This window comes from Triturus cristatus, chromosome 2_1, assembly GCF_964204655.1.
Source record: "Triturus cristatus chromosome 2_1, aTriCri1.1, whole genome shotgun sequence".
In the NCBI taxonomy this organism is placed as follows: domain Eukaryota; kingdom Metazoa; phylum Chordata; class Amphibia; order Caudata; family Salamandridae; genus Triturus; species Triturus cristatus.
The window spans coordinates 894,972,759-894,988,448 of NC_140581.1; the positions used below are offsets into that span (position 1 = coordinate 894,972,759).

Here is a 15,690-nt window from a genome sequence, read left to right on the forward strand (position 1 = left end):
CAATTTATCATACACGGTAAGAGTATTCCTTACTTTTATAGCACCACTAATAAAGAGTAAGAATATGGCGAATGTAATCAGTCTCAAGACTGCTTAGATACTTATAAGCTTGGTGATGTATTGTAAAATTCCTCAATAGGTCAGGGCTTAAAACACTTTTCCTGATTTGGCAATAAAAACCACAACATAATACAAAATGCGTTGAAAATTGGACTGACACAGTTAATGAGTCCAAAAGTGAGTGATGCATGTGATGGTGGTAGGTATATATCGGAGTAGTTTAGACAGGTGATATTTTAGGACGAGTATTGGAGGTGGCGGGTACCTTGTAATACTGAGGGCTGGGTGGGACCCTTCAACTATCTCAATGATCCAGTATGGTTTGGTGTTATTGATTCAATTGTTTTTATGGTTTTGTAAGGCGCTGTGCATCTCCTCATGGCTGATCGTGAAAAATGTACAAGTAGAATCCTGGTGGTACTTAGAAAGCATCTGAGCCCAGAGGGTATTTGCAAACTGAGTAGCATGCATCCTACATTTCTATTACAAGTGTTCCTACAAGAGAAGTGGCCCCACACCTGTTTACAGTGGTAAGGTTAATATTATGTATGGACGAGCTAGAACTTCCTGATGAGCAACTCCTCGTTACACGACGTGCAGAGGATTTTGAGGAATTGTGCATGCCATGGAGTGTGATTATTGGACCCTTTTGGATGCTGAAACATTTTGCGATTGATCCTCTGTCATTTGTGGCAAATCACATGATGTATACTTGAGCCTGAGACCTTCCGCTGAAGGTAAACTTAAAAGAGAAACAGGTGAGACTTTTCGGGACTTTGAGTTTTCCTTCCAAAATGATGTCAATTTGGCCGAATAATATAATGTAAAATATTTTTAAGGCGTGCTCACCAGGAGGCAAGAATTAAAACTCATCGATTTGTAAGTGTTCTTATTCAGCAGGCGTGTAAGAACAGGGCAGTGGGGCACAAGCGGTCAGCAGAGAAATCATGACTGATCTAGTGACAGAACACACTTTAATGAACACACTGATCTGTACATCAATGGCAGTTTGTCTTTGCCTAAGCAGAATGTAAACAAGCATTTGCAATGCAATAGGTCTCGCAATTACGCAAGTTTAAGCTATTGGCATTGTAAATGACACTGCCTTTTATTTATGTTTTAAAAACAAAAATAAAAGGCATTGTTATTTACAATGTTAATAGCTCAAACTCGAGGAAATGGGAGACCTATTGCATTGCAAATGCTTGTTTTTTCTTTTGTTGGCTTTGTCTACTTCTGTTGTGCGTCATCGAGTAACTCCAGTTGTAAATGAGTAACTGGGCGAGATAAAGTTAGCAGAAAAGCAATATATTAAAGCAAGTGGAGATTTATAAAATTAATCAGAAAACAAAACTACAAGTCCCACAATGCTTAGCGCTGTTAATTTACATGTCAGACTTTCTTGTAGATAAATCCATCTGCCTCGCCCGTCACTTGCCCCTCCAGAAGTCACAGCACCTTGAAAGCAATGTTAAATAATTTGAGACCACCTTTCCATTCATTTTCAAAGGAATAATGCCTCCTGGTCCGTTTCCGAGCAGACGCCGCAACCCAGCTGCTTCCCATTAGAGGCACACACTGGAGCAGTGTGGGCTGCGGCGTCGTGGCGCGCGAAGCGGACTGTGTGGAGGCCGTGAAGGAAGGACGTCTGGGGCGCCTCTCGCGACTGTCAGGGCGTTAGTGGAGGTGAGGGCGGCCCGCGGGGTGCGCAGAACCGTCTGAATGGACTCGAGATGGGGGGGGGGGGGGTGGGAAACGTGCGTTCCGGGGACCGCTGGTATGGACGGTGCAAGGGGTAACCGAGAAGAAGGACGTGGTAGGGAAGCGACGAACGAGGGGTGGGTGATGTGAATAGCAGAAAAAATTAACATGAAGTAGATGGAAAAGTTGCCGTAGGCTGGGGTGGGGGAATGACAACGGCGTAGTTTGAAGCAAATTCTAAAGTAGATTCTGCAACAAACAAAAGAAGCATTAACAAGCTTTGGCAACGCGGCGGCCGTGAAAGTGAAAGTGATCGCGATTACGATCGCGTGCTACGGAGGAAAGACACATGGCACTGCGCGCGTGCACGTTCACGTGCACTGAAGCTTTAGGCCACGGCAGCACTTTGAAAAGCCTGTATACAAAATGTCTCGGCCAGATCAGCGCAAGCGCTGGATCAGGCGAGACCTAAAAAGCATGTAATGTTTTCAGTGTTTAGGTTTCTTACACCGATCCCGTAGTGCCAAACGATCACTTCATATATTTCCACCGAGGTTTTTATTGAAACATTGATGAAACCTATTGCATGCACGCCGGAGGAATCACACCAATAAACCAGGCGACGCTTCCTTTTGGAAATAATTTCTCACGGATGGTTGTCTCGACATCGTGAGGCAGTATAGACCTCTGCAAAAAGAACAATTGATGGACAGAATGCAGAACAATGTCATAGATTCACCCCAGTACAGAGATGTGGGCCTAAATTCATCGTTTTTTTGCTCCCCGTGCCTTTCCAGTTTGAACCCAGCCATATGCAAATCAGTTTTGACCCTGTGGCCAATGGAAACAGTCCAGCCCAAAATGCCAGGCCAGGTCCTCCCAGTATAGACCTTAACCACTAGGATCCCCGATGCCATTTTGCCTACCCTCCTCTCTGGTCAGCAGGGCCCCTATGCACAACCAACCCCCGCCAAAGGCCATATAGCATTGCAGTCGCAAAAAACCCAACCACTGCTTGAGTTTGCAACCCTAGTTTACACTGTAAATCCTAACGCTATCGTGGAACGTGAACGTTGGGGTAAGGGTGGGCTGGGAGGGTTCCGGGGTACCCCGATATACTTGTGCACAGCTGTCCTCACACATTTTTTTCTGCAGCCAGACTTCTACACAATCCCTGCGGGGCAAGTATTGCCAAGTCGCTAGTACACACTCGACAGGTGCACCTTGTGGTTTTCGACAACTAATAGTCCTGCTCTTTGCCTAATAAAGTGTCCTGTCTGTGAAGAGTCCCTGGGGCACAAGATCACAACATGAATAATAGAATGAAAGTGAATCCTTGTAAGAAGAGGAAAAGGACACCTGGAGCTTTTTTACTGACACGAGACAACAAAGGCAATAGGTATCCTGCGATGAGCCTCGATGAAACTGTTAACGTGTACAGGAAAAGGTTCACTGTATATAAATGAAAAATGCAGCTGGGACCAATTAAATATTTCTATGTGTGTTCTACATTAGACTCCAAAATATGTATGTAAGCTATGCTTGAAACCATTGAAAGTTTATTTCTTTTGACTGCAGCTGTGAGAACCAGTCGAACCCTGCCTAGCTTAATATTCACTTCAGCCATATTTGCGGAGTAAAAGGATGCCTGGTCTCTGAACTGATTCTGCGTATACTTTTGTTTCTATACGTATTCGTCGTTTGTTCACCGTTCTTTATTTTAATCGTCTTTTTTTCAATCTAACTTGTGCAGTGGCTGCATAGGACAGATTATTTCTTCTTGCCACGAATCCGTCTGTCGGCTCCAGTTCTGGGTACTGCGGAGTTTTTGAATGAAGTCACTTCTACAGACCGCGCGCGAGAGGCTTCAGGGCTTCCGTCCAAGCCTTGTTAGCATCGGAAGTGCAAGCCTGGCTGGTGGGCGCTCTGAGCATTGTAGATAAAAAGAGGCGCTCGTTAATCATTCACAGCCTTCTAAACACTGTCCCTGCTTCTCCAATATTTAGAAGGGTTTCCAAAACACTGCACTTGAATTCATGTGCATGAGAGCGACTCATATTTCCCATTTAGGGACTCCCGGGCCCGCCTTTCCCCGCTCAAGGGCTGTATAAGTTGCCTGGCGCGAGCTAGCTACTTTAGGCCACCACAGGAGACAATCCGTATCACAGCTTTACGCAGAAAAGGGAATATTCTGGTACACGTAATTTTTTTTTAATGTGTTTTGAAGACTGAGACTTGTTGCCAAACTAACATCAAGGGAGCAGTATGTGTAAAGAAAAGATGCATGTGCTGGAGAAGGAGTGGTATCTGATGCTGTCATGTCTGCTAAGCCTGCCGCCCCTGGGGAGTGAGGAAAGGGAGGGCTGCAGTCCACGTGGCCATCTCCGGAGCTTGCATAGTCCTCAAGTACGCCTAAAAGCATAGTCTCCGCGCGGATTTCAAAGCCTAGTCTCACTAGGGTCAGTGAATCCCCGAAAATGGTGTAAGCTACCCACATCACAGGCGTAAGTCTGTGATGGATTTACAGTGTTCGTGAATGAGTGCAGAGCTGCCCATCCAGATATCCGCAACCACTTCAGTTTGTCCGACAAAGGCAACTCCGTTAAAATATGTAATCTTTTAAACTTTATCACGTTATTAGACAATATCACATACATTTGAAACATAATATAATTTTATACCATCCTAAAGCTTCCTCATATTCCTTAATGTAGTGTACAACATGTTAGAGTTGGATTTTCATCTAGGGTTTTACAGCACTAAATCTACTACCAATGAATTAATGCCATATCAGTTAGCCACAGATATAGTTATACAGTCACTGTTCTTACACATAATAAGGCATTAGCCCCTGGGTAATCATGGGGAAGCATTTATTTTCCCTTTACTTGAAGGCATTTCTAGTTGTTTGCACATATTATCGGTTTCATTCATGTACAGTGGAGATTTCAGAAGTAGTTACACAGTTTTGTTTTTAGGATTGTTTAATCAACAAAGACAAATTTACATACTTTATGCCAGCCATCTTCCAGCAATATTATTACATTTTAGCTGTCTTAGGTGAAACATGAAATTTCGTCCTCTAGGTATGAGCTCTCACCCACAGACCTAAAATGTCGTTCGCTCTTTCCTGGTATTTAATTGGTGCGGAGCTTTGAAAAATTTGGCTTATATTGTTTAGGTTTTCAGAGTATAATGAATGAGTTGTGTTCCTATACAATGTAAGATTTGCTGAGAATTTCACTGCACGTGTTCCCTACTATCTGTGTGAGATAATTTACCAGTGTCCAATGACCCTCCAGCATTGGTTAGTATGGTGCCTATGTTACCATCTTCTTTGAGGAGCACATAAAAAATAGTCTGTTTATAAGAAGAATTTAAAATGTATACCTATGTGGAGTGATTGTAAATACTATGAATACTGTCAATTATTGGTGAAAGTGTACCGATTGTTATTTGTTGTAAAATAAAAAACAGGTAAATAATAAAGTCTGTTATTCTGTGAGATAAAGCTTGATTTTGGAATAGTTGCCTTACCTAGTTCCGTCTTATTTTCATTTTTGTGAGCTGAACTTCAGTTGTTGACCTGGGAATTATTTATTCTTTTGGGAACACTAGTGTTACCTGCCAGAATCAACCTTTTAGCCCTATGACCTCAACATAATATTTGGCACATTTCAAGGCTCCATACATTGGAACAGATGTCACTTTTGGTTCCGAGATCTCCAGCAATGCTGCAGGGACAGGCAACCCAACTTACTGCTCTGGCACACTTAAATGTCCTGTTAACTTGGTCATCTTACACTGCTTGTAAATGTGCATAGCCTTTCGTCTTTTCGGACATTAGTGTAATCCGGTCTGCATACAATAATGCCCTTGCCCCTATTTTGTACAAGTGGTGGCATTACATCAGGAAAGGAAGCTGTAAACAAATTAAAGAAGAAACACACAAGAATGCACCATTATTTGAGGACATCTAGCACTGTCATTTTTCCTCAGAGACCTTTCTCTCATATTAAGCGCTTCAACCCAGTTCCTAAAATGTAGCGCGATCAGTGAAGTTCGGAACCTTTGGTTGGTAGTCGTTGCCTTGAGCTTTGTTGAAGGTCAGTCCTGTTCACAAGATCAATCGCGAGAGAACAGTCAACAAAACGTGCTAAGAAATGTTGCTGAAGCAGCCTAATATACAGCGACCAGATGTTTAGTCTGCTTTTGAATGTCCCCTTCTGAAATCCTCCATGAGCCTTGAATCCGAGTGTTTGTGTGCTCATGGAAAGCAGCAAGAAAATAGGATTTCCACAAAAATAATCTTATTTTGAATTAATAAACAATATAACCAAATTTAACAGCATGAACGAATAGTTCAAACTGTCTTGTACTATGTACTATTTAAAAAAAAAAAATGGAATGTGGTTTCCCCAACTGTGGCCGTTGACATGGTTAGTTACACTTTCTCTAAAACACTTCCCATCCTGCATCATTAAAAAGTATTATTTCCTTGCAAACAGCTTAAAATTACAAGCAAAATGTTGAATTACCAGCACAACTTCAAACTGTTCCAGAGGGGATTTGGGCAATTGTGGGAAAAGAATGAGATGGCAGACAAACTGGTCATCTCACAAAGAGAAATGATTAGACATGGCTGCTGCACTTCAGTGGGTAAGTCAGTGGTTAGAAAAAGTGGGCAATGGATTATCTAGCTAGCCACTAGTAAATTATACCATTAGTGTAAACTGAAGGAAATAGCAGTTTTAGTGATCTTTAAAATCAAAATATTATTCCTGCAATAACCACACTCGACGCTGTTGTATCAGCGTAAAAGGCCATTTATTAGGACAAGGTTGCTAACATACGAATGAACTTTATTAACTTTAACAATAACTCCAAAATCTGAAGCTTGACATGACCCAGACAGCTCCATTCTCCCTGCATCATTCACAATTCACCCACTTCCTCTACCCCAGTAAGACCATATAATTTGCTTCACTCTTCCCCCTTTCATTCGCTGATCTTATTCAATATCCCCAATCTTTCTTTCACTTTCCCTCCAAACATCCTTCCTTGAAGATCCTTCCCTTGCTCGTCGCATCCCGCGCACCGCCATCAGTCACCTGTGCACCTTTCCTCCCACCTCGAGGGGTGGAAATGCCCCAATGTGACTCACCACCCCCCACCCCCAATAAATACCACCAACCACGAAACCCCACCAAAAATCTTGTACAGCTTTTGCCTCTCAGCAATAAGACCTACGGCACCAAATCAACTCCTTCCATAACACGCTCATCACATACGCAATTCCATCATGTATAGGCATTCCGCAAGGCTGAATGGTGCACTCCATCATCCCTAAAAAGACCTTGTTCTTCTTTAAGCCCCACGTGTAATCAGCTTAATGTCATGAGCCTGGCGGAAAACCCTCATCGCCCTGTTTAGCTTCCTCCGGGCCTTATAAATCACAGCATGTTTCACATCCCTCCTCCAGACTGTGCTCGGCACAAACTCAGTCCAAACAACACATATTCCTGAAAAATTCAGCTTGATCGTCTCCAAATCCCTCTGCATATGTTGGAGCAAAGTCTTTCCAGAAAAATGAACCAAGTAATTCTCCCCCAGATGAATCAGCAGCATGTCTGGGCAGCTCCTCTGCCGGAACAAATAATGCACCCCAACACATTCCCTCTTTACCTCAACAGAATTCCTCGTGGTGGTTGCTCCTCAAGCTCCGGTTTCTTCCATAAACTTGTTGTTCTGCATATTTTGCTGCCCAGTGTAAAAAGGAATGTCCCACAATCCAGTTAACCATCTTGGTTCCTGGCCCACTCACACACCCTGCACGAGAAAAAAGAGGCAATTAGCTTAGACAAATTACACCCCCCAATCCCTCCCACCAGGGCAGACGCCGCTACTTCCCGCATATCATTCGCAACACCTCAACCTCCACCTGCCAATCTGACAAATCCTACCCCATGACCATCCCAAATGTACTGTCCCGTCACCGTCCCAATCTGGAAAAGAATGCATGCCGAAACAAGTCTGGTCCCTACCAAAGCCATGTGCAAAACTGCCAAAACTGAAAAGGGGTGACCCTGCAACCCTCCGCATGGCAAAAAAGGCCAGATAAACATTTCCTGTGCAACAAAAGGAAAGTGTGTCCTTCTGCCCTGTCCAGGAACTCAGTGCCACCACCTCCACACTACCACACACATCTCCCCCTGCCTGCTTGATCTGTCTTAGAACATCTCAGCCAGATACCTAACCTCCCCTGGTCCAAGCCCACCTCCTCCTTCGTGCCGACCGTTCTCAAAAGTTCAGGAACCCTAAAAGCCCCCACAAACATCCAGTTCATACAGAGTAGAAAGATCGCAAACTCAAATAGATCATAACACAGAGGCAGAAGGGCCAACAAATCCCACAAGAACTCAAATTTGATAGCTTCACGCGAGGCCATCCTCCCTACACTCTGCTCCCTACCCCACCCCTTCAAAACCTTTCCTAGAGTCTCATCTTTGGCAGGGTCAATACCCAAATACAGCTTGCCATAGAAAGAGATCCTGGCCAACTTGCCCGCAATAGTTGTAGGCAACAAACCATTATCAATGCAAAATAGAACAAAACTCAGAACTTCCTGCTCAGTGTCCTGTCGCTCAAGGTGCATTCGCTCCTTAGAACTGCCCGAAAACTCCCCATATTCGCTCCATGCCAGCCTGTAACTTCTCTGGGTGGTTTCTGCCAATGACCTCTTGACCAGTCCAACAAGTATCACTCCCCCCCCCCCCCCCCCCCCCCCCCCCCCAGGCCCTGGATGTCCGCCGGCAATTCAGTCTTGGACTTCTCTGCTCTTGGTGCCAGACTGTGAAAACGATGCCACTGCGAACGAGACAAGGAATCATCTATTTAATTGCTGGCCCCCGGCACATATTTCACCCTGAACACCACATTAAGCCGCAAGCACACCAGGATGAACCTCCTCAACAGACCCAACACCATCAAATCTCTTGCTCAGTGGTGGTTCACCAGATCCACCACACTCATATTGTCCACACGGAAAATAACCGTCCTATTCCTCAACTCACTTCCTCAAACTGAACAAGTATAGGCAGCAAGGGGACCCGTTTGCCGCACCATCATGTGTGTTATCAATATTTTTTAGGATCGTAAACAATTGCCCTCCTCAAATGGCTAGTCACCAAGATAAGCCATTCATAATTCTATTTGCACAAACAAAGGTTGAGAGGCCTCTCAACCTTTGTTTGTACCCTTCCCCAAACAGCTAGGGCTACCAAAAGCAGAAAAAAACTCCATAAATGAAATGCTCCGTCCTTGACCCAACCAATACGACCGCCACCTCTCCGCACACTATCTCCCATCCGAGAAAAGACCAAATCCCCGGCCACATCTGAAAATATGTGGACCTGCAACACCATATTCTCCTCCATAAATTCCAAGGACACACCATTGAACTCTTAAAGAGAAGTCTGACAAACACACAGGTCCGCTCGTACACCCAAGGAGATTCGGGCCCGTGGTGCAGCAGCACCATCCCTAACGTGGCCATTCCGAGACGCCTACAGAAAGTCCTTCCTGCTCTCACCACTTTGCACGCTAAGTTCAGGAAGTCCAACAATTTCCGCACTGCCCTCAACTCAATTTTCTGTTTCCCAATCACATGTAACAGAAAAACCTGGATCTCATCCACTTTCTCCCTTGGCAGGCAAGCCACCCACTGCACCAATTCCAGTTGAATGCCAAGGAACATGAGCACAAGATTTGGCCCCTCCGTCTTCTAGGGAGCCAAAGGGTCCCCGAAATCCTGTGCTAAAGTCTCAGAATGATGCCTGGCACAGTCCCCGGACACTTTTTTACCAACAAGCAAAAAATCGTCAACCCCCCCTGATGTCCACTGCTTCTGTTGAAAACCCCTTGCAAAAGTGTACTGAAGAGTTCAAACACGTTATAAGAAATGGCACAAACCATTGGCTACAATTTATCCACATAAATGGCACCCCCAATTTGCATCCCAAGTCAGGAGAAATCATTAGGATAAATGGGCAGCAGATGAGAAGTAGAATGATATCACACTTTGCCATTTCAGACCCCCGCCCACAACTCTGTACCCAGCGGATGGCATCATCTACAAAGGCGTACAGCACCCTGGTATCTTCTACGGAAATTAAATCATTGACGGACCCTCCCTCCGGCCAAGATAGGTAATGAATCATTCTGAACTCTCTCAGCTCTTTCTTGGGCACCACTCCCAATGGAGAAATAATCAAGTCTGTCAAGGGCCACTCAAAGAACAGACCCGCAAATCTAACCTCCGCCACTTCTTTGTCGAGTTTCACTGCTACCACTTGAGGAAGTTCCCTAGCTGACTTCAAATTGCCCACCCACCTATGCCCCCTTGTACCCTGACACCCCACCTGAAACCCTTCTGTGAAACCCCACTTGAAATGCACAGCCGCCTCCCTGTCAGGGTAAACAGAGAGCCATGGCACCAAGGCCTCAACTTTAACTGGGGTAGTGTCCCTTAGTTCCAGACTGCCCATGGCCTCTAGAGACGTTCCACTGCTCCGCAGGGTTGGCCAGGGTGCAACATTGTCTGATGGGATGTTGTCCTCCGCACTTGGAATATTTGTGTTTAAACTTACAGGTGTGCTGTGAGCAGAACTCCTTGTTAAAATTCCAGCACGCCCCAGTGTGGGTCCAGCTGCAGTCTGTGCATATCCTGCTCCCTGTGGAGCGGGACAGGCTCAAAAGACCGGTACGTCACAGGCAGACCACTGGCTGTATGGGTTGAAACCGAGTATTGAGTGGATGACATCCATTGCATCCAAAGCTCTGAATCTACCTCCCCCATGTCTTTTACGGATTGAGACTGACCCTTGCCCTAAATTCCTCATCATACCTCAGCCAGGCATAGGCCCCAAAATGCATCTGCACCCTGCGAATAATGTCCTTGTACTTCAGCAGCGCAATCGCCCTATCCAAATGAAGCTCGCAATATATGCTAGCGTAAATCAAGAAAGCTGAAGTCCAATTTTCCATGTTAATGTGCACCCTCTGTCTCCTGGTCAAGTCCCACTCTTCCTCCTTGGATCCCTCTTTGGCCTGAATCTCCCTATGGATGAGCTGGAAAACATTTACATATTCGTGCTTCCGAATCCTATTTTTGTTTTATTCTGACAAATGGGCCCCCAAAGGCATTGCCAATCCCGTTTTAAACAGCCTCTTTTATGTTTATCCTCTTCAGTCTCATTCTTCCCTTCTGCCCCTACTGTACCTTGCTTTTGGACCCCAGTACCCACGACATGCTTACTATCTCCCCTTTCAGCAGGGCCCCGCTGCTGCTGCGTCTGTCAGTGCGGTCCATGAGTCATCCACCACATCATCCTCCCACCGACCTGCAAGGCTTACCCTTTGACTCTGCATCCCTAACATCCCATGCTGCCCACCAATCTCCTTTACCTGGCAATATGTCACTGCCTATAGCCTTTTTTTTATGCTGTCCTCCACTGCCCTGGTGCACGGTAGGCTTGGCACTCCCCTTGTCCACATTTGACACCTAAAAAAACCCAACTTTGCTGGTTGTCCTCTCCATCTTCCCCGGCCTCCCAACAGACTCATCCTCATCATCTCGCAACTTATTTTCCTCCCATTAGTCACTGTCATCCCAATAGTCAAGAATCCGCTCCGCATCATCCACTGGCTCCTCACACATCCTCTCCTGCACCACTTGTTTCTGACATTACACCAACACGCCATGCTGCGACTCCTTGTGTGCGAGCCCTCTATGGAGGACAGGCCACTGCGGATCCCCATGCTGCTTTGGGCCAACGTCCTGGAGCCCTCTTGCACTCCGCTGGCATCACCACCTTTCTCCTGGCCTCTGCCGCCATCCTTGCACCTCCGGTCCCTTGCACAACTGGGCCCCTGAGCCGTACTGGCTCCTGCCTTGCCTACCTCTTGGACCAGGTCCTCAGGGACCCACACCCACTGTACTGTGGCTTTGCAGCCCTTGGGTCCCACCTGGGTGTCAACAGTCTTAGTATCCCCAGCCCCAGGGTCGAGGGCGGCTCACACATCCAGGCCCAGCGCTGCTCACTTTCTTGGATCAACAGGCACTGCTCCAGAATATGTGCCTCGAAGTCTATTCCCTGCCACTTATTAACATGGGGATCACGGAGGGCTGGTGACCCCTCATCCCTATTGGGTCATCTATCCCTCGTGCATGGCATTGGCTTCTGTTGTCGCCCACGTGGAGCGTGTGACAGCCCAGCCTCCACGTTAGCTGGCCCCACCCCCTCAGTCAAAATTGCTGACTCTGTGGCCGACGGGAATGCTCCAGGAGGTTCTTCCTCCTGCCCCCGCACTTACTCCCTCCCACAGCGCGCTTTGCGCACCTGCCACAGCCCGCTGACAATTTACTGGCAGGTAGCGGCTCAGGAAGGCAAACTGCAACCACCGCATCTAACCCGCAAGACGCGGAATGCATCGGGCGCTGCATCACGACCCAGGCCTGGTTGAGCACGCCAGGCCTGAGAAGATCAGCCCTACCTGCTGCTGCCAGAGAGATGAGTGCCGCAAAGACAGCCTCACTAGCCGGCGCCACCATAGGAGCACTGCCATAATCGTCCAGGCACTAAAGTTAGGCCTCATCTAACCAGAACTGCCACCACTACAATTCAGAACAAAATTTCTGTTCTACCCTCCCGGTGGTGCTCGGTGTCAGGAAGAGGCTGGATACTTCTCTCCTGACAACTTTATAGCCCTGTCTTAAACCCACCCCTTCCCCCTAACTTAACCTATCCCCACCCCGTCCTGCGGCCTGCATGAAGCACCCCCAGGGAAGACTAGTCTGCGACCTTCACTTCCCCCAGGGGCTGACATTAAAAAATGATTTATTTTATCAACTTTTTATTTTTAACTGGGTTATTTTATTTATTCGTTTTGCTATTTCAGACTTGTTGTTTTTGTTCAATTTTATTAAAACACAATATTTTCTATTGGGTTAATGTTGACATTGAACCGTGTCCATGCCTATTAGTAGTGCAGCAAGTGCATAGAAAAACTTCTTCAGCACTATACATCAAGGCAATCACTATCGCAATTGAGTGAATTTTGTGCCCGCTATTTCAAGATGTCCGGGTCATAGCCCTTAGTCTGCATTGAAGTACCTCTCTTAGTGATCTATGAAATTAGGGGAATAACACTTCAATTCACCCTAGAGGATTTAACTTGAAGAAAATATTTGAAACTCCCATATATCTCTATAGTGCAGCTTTTTTTATAGTTAGAATTTACATTTGTTGTTTTGGCTATAACTGGTGGCCAAGTGAGCAATCATGTACTTTTAGTCATTCCCTTTTATTAAACCCCAGGTTCCCATGTGCTTTATAGTCTTTGTAAGTATTAATGTGGTAAATACTTCCTCAGAATTTTCTTCAGTGCAACTCATGACGTGTATGTTCTGGTTTGGAGCTTTTCAAATGAGTATAATAGTGCTGGTTTGTCGGATTAAGATGCATTGTAGTGCTTTCACACCTATGTTGTGAAGTAACAGCTCCCTGGTATTTAGGTCTGGCTTGACAGCAAAGCATTGTGGGAAAGTTTAATCTCCATATCGGATGCCTGGGTTGGTTATGGTGCAAACCACTGATAATGGTCTGTGCTGATAAAATATTTCAGATGCTGTCATTCTATTCTGACTATTAAGAGGCGCGACAATAAAGGCAAAAAGCCAACATATTTATTGGTGAAAGCATTTGATAAAGTCAATAAAAGCAATTTATGGGTGTATGGTTTTAACTCTATTAAAACCATACAGATATGTATTTTGTTACAAGGTATATCAAAGATTAACGTTGCAGAAAAGTCTTTGGTGTACCTTTCTGAAGAACCCTATGGGTATAAGATTTGCACTGTCATCATTCTTGCTAGAATCTCTTCGGCAGTTCTTACAGGCTTATTTTTCTGCCAGGATCTGGTAATAAACACTAAATAATAAATATATCCACAAATAAACATATAATCTATAGATACCTGGAGGACGTTGGGGTTAGCCTTCTTCTGCGATTGATCTGTCTGAGCGTCATTTACTCTTCTTCCATCCATGATGGCATATCACATAGGGGTATTGGTCCAGTCTACATCAGTCATTGTCTCTTTTGTCCTGTTTTCTGATCACGTATGCACATTCACCTGAAAATGAGTGTAATTCGGTGTTGGGGCTGCTTGACCAGTTCTTTAGTTTTTAATTCCTCCTTTTTATAGTACCTTTTTTATTTCTATTCTTTTTCTTTTAATCTTTCTTAAGAGAATACTCGAAGAACTAACCAGTCGCTTGATTACTGCTCATTTCATCTGCAGTGCATTGCACCTCAAGCAGCCACTTCCTCTAAACCGGGAGACTACTATGGAATGCTGTTGGCCATTGCATATAATTGTTTTACCATTCCAAGATGGCCAAAACCTTAGTTGTAAATTTGGTAACCATGCTGGAAATTTAAAACGATGATAGACTATTTACAAACCTCTGCAAGAGGCAGATGCTCTAGTATATTAAGCTTTATTATTGCAAGCATATGCCCGTTGTGTATTCTTTTAATTTGCCTGGTATAAGTTCATGTGTTTTATTGTAGTTGTATCAGAGAGTGGATGGATGCATGAATGTAAAGCTTACTGCCAAGGGTTGGGGGCGGGGGGGGCTGGTATGATGAATTGAGTGCCTAAACCCATCTATGGCACATAAGACACTTGAATTCATAAGCAAGACCTATTGGTACTGTCAATGCTTGTTAATTAAAATCTTGTTTTCTATGGCTGGTGGCTCTGCATCAGGGGCTTTTTACCTTGCAGGAAGACACTCATTTGAACAGCTACTGCAGCATTATGTTGTATGAATTTTTACATGCTTAGAAACTGCCACAGCTACATTCTTTTTTTCCCAAACAGCAAAACCCATATTTGGAGTTGTATTGAGGACAAAACTGACAATAATGCATTCGGATTTGTTAACCTGAGTTGTGGAACCCTACATTTGGAATATAGCGGGTAAACTGAATTAAACCGCTACATGATCTGCAATTCAAGACCACAGAGAGAAATCGCTATTAAAGCTAAGATACACACATGGTAGAGATTGAGGCTAGTTTCCGGAAGGTGGACTAGGTCAAAGGCTTAGTGATACAACTGTAAACGGCTTGATCCTTCGTTGTCAAACAGCCGAACAACCATTTCAACCAGAGTCCGTAATGCATCTATAACTACGTGGCATTTTCTTATCTTGGTAGAGCCTCAGATGCTCTCATTTCATGTACCATTTGGAACATAATGGAGCCCTGTCTGACAACGTGCTTCACCCTGACCGTGCCTGCTCAAGGCTCTGTAAAGTCCTCTCTACAGGTTTCCAGGGATGCTCGTCCAAACGTAGCTGTGCACTTTACCACAAGCTGAATGAACGTTGGCATGACCGAAAACTGACTGTCCACCTAGTAGGCAGTCCTGCGCAGACCATAAGGTGGCACACTGGCACATTTGAAGTGGAATGATGCCATTGCTTTGCCAGCACAGCTTCTGATTTCTTTGGTACGATAGAGTAGTTGTGGAGGACCTTGGCAGCCCCTCAAGCATCTCATAGGATGTTCGCGATGTCAGACATTCCATAGATGATCTGCCCTCCAAAAAATACCAGTTTGGTGCCGTGCACACTACCTACATTTATGAGAAGGCAAGAGTTCTCATACACTTCCTGCAGCCAACACACCAGAGTATGCAGACAGTTTATCCATCGTTCTGCAAGAGCGGTCTGAGGACTGGCTTTCCTCATGTTGGAGCCAAGGATGAATCAGGATTTTAATCTTCTTCATCATTTGCATTACTCAAAGCCTGCTTGTCCACAGCACACTAGGAGCATTGTTTGGAAGAGGTGGT

At 45.1% G+C, this 15,690-nt stretch overlaps 1 protein-coding gene across 1 annotated transcript in view; it reads left to right on the top strand.

The window, feature by feature from the left end:
* The window catches only part of PCSK5 (proprotein convertase subtilisin/kexin type 5), a 1,432,234-nt gene that overhangs the window by 300,287 nt on the left and 1,116,257 nt on the right, over positions 1–15,690 (top strand). The window lies entirely within an intron of this gene.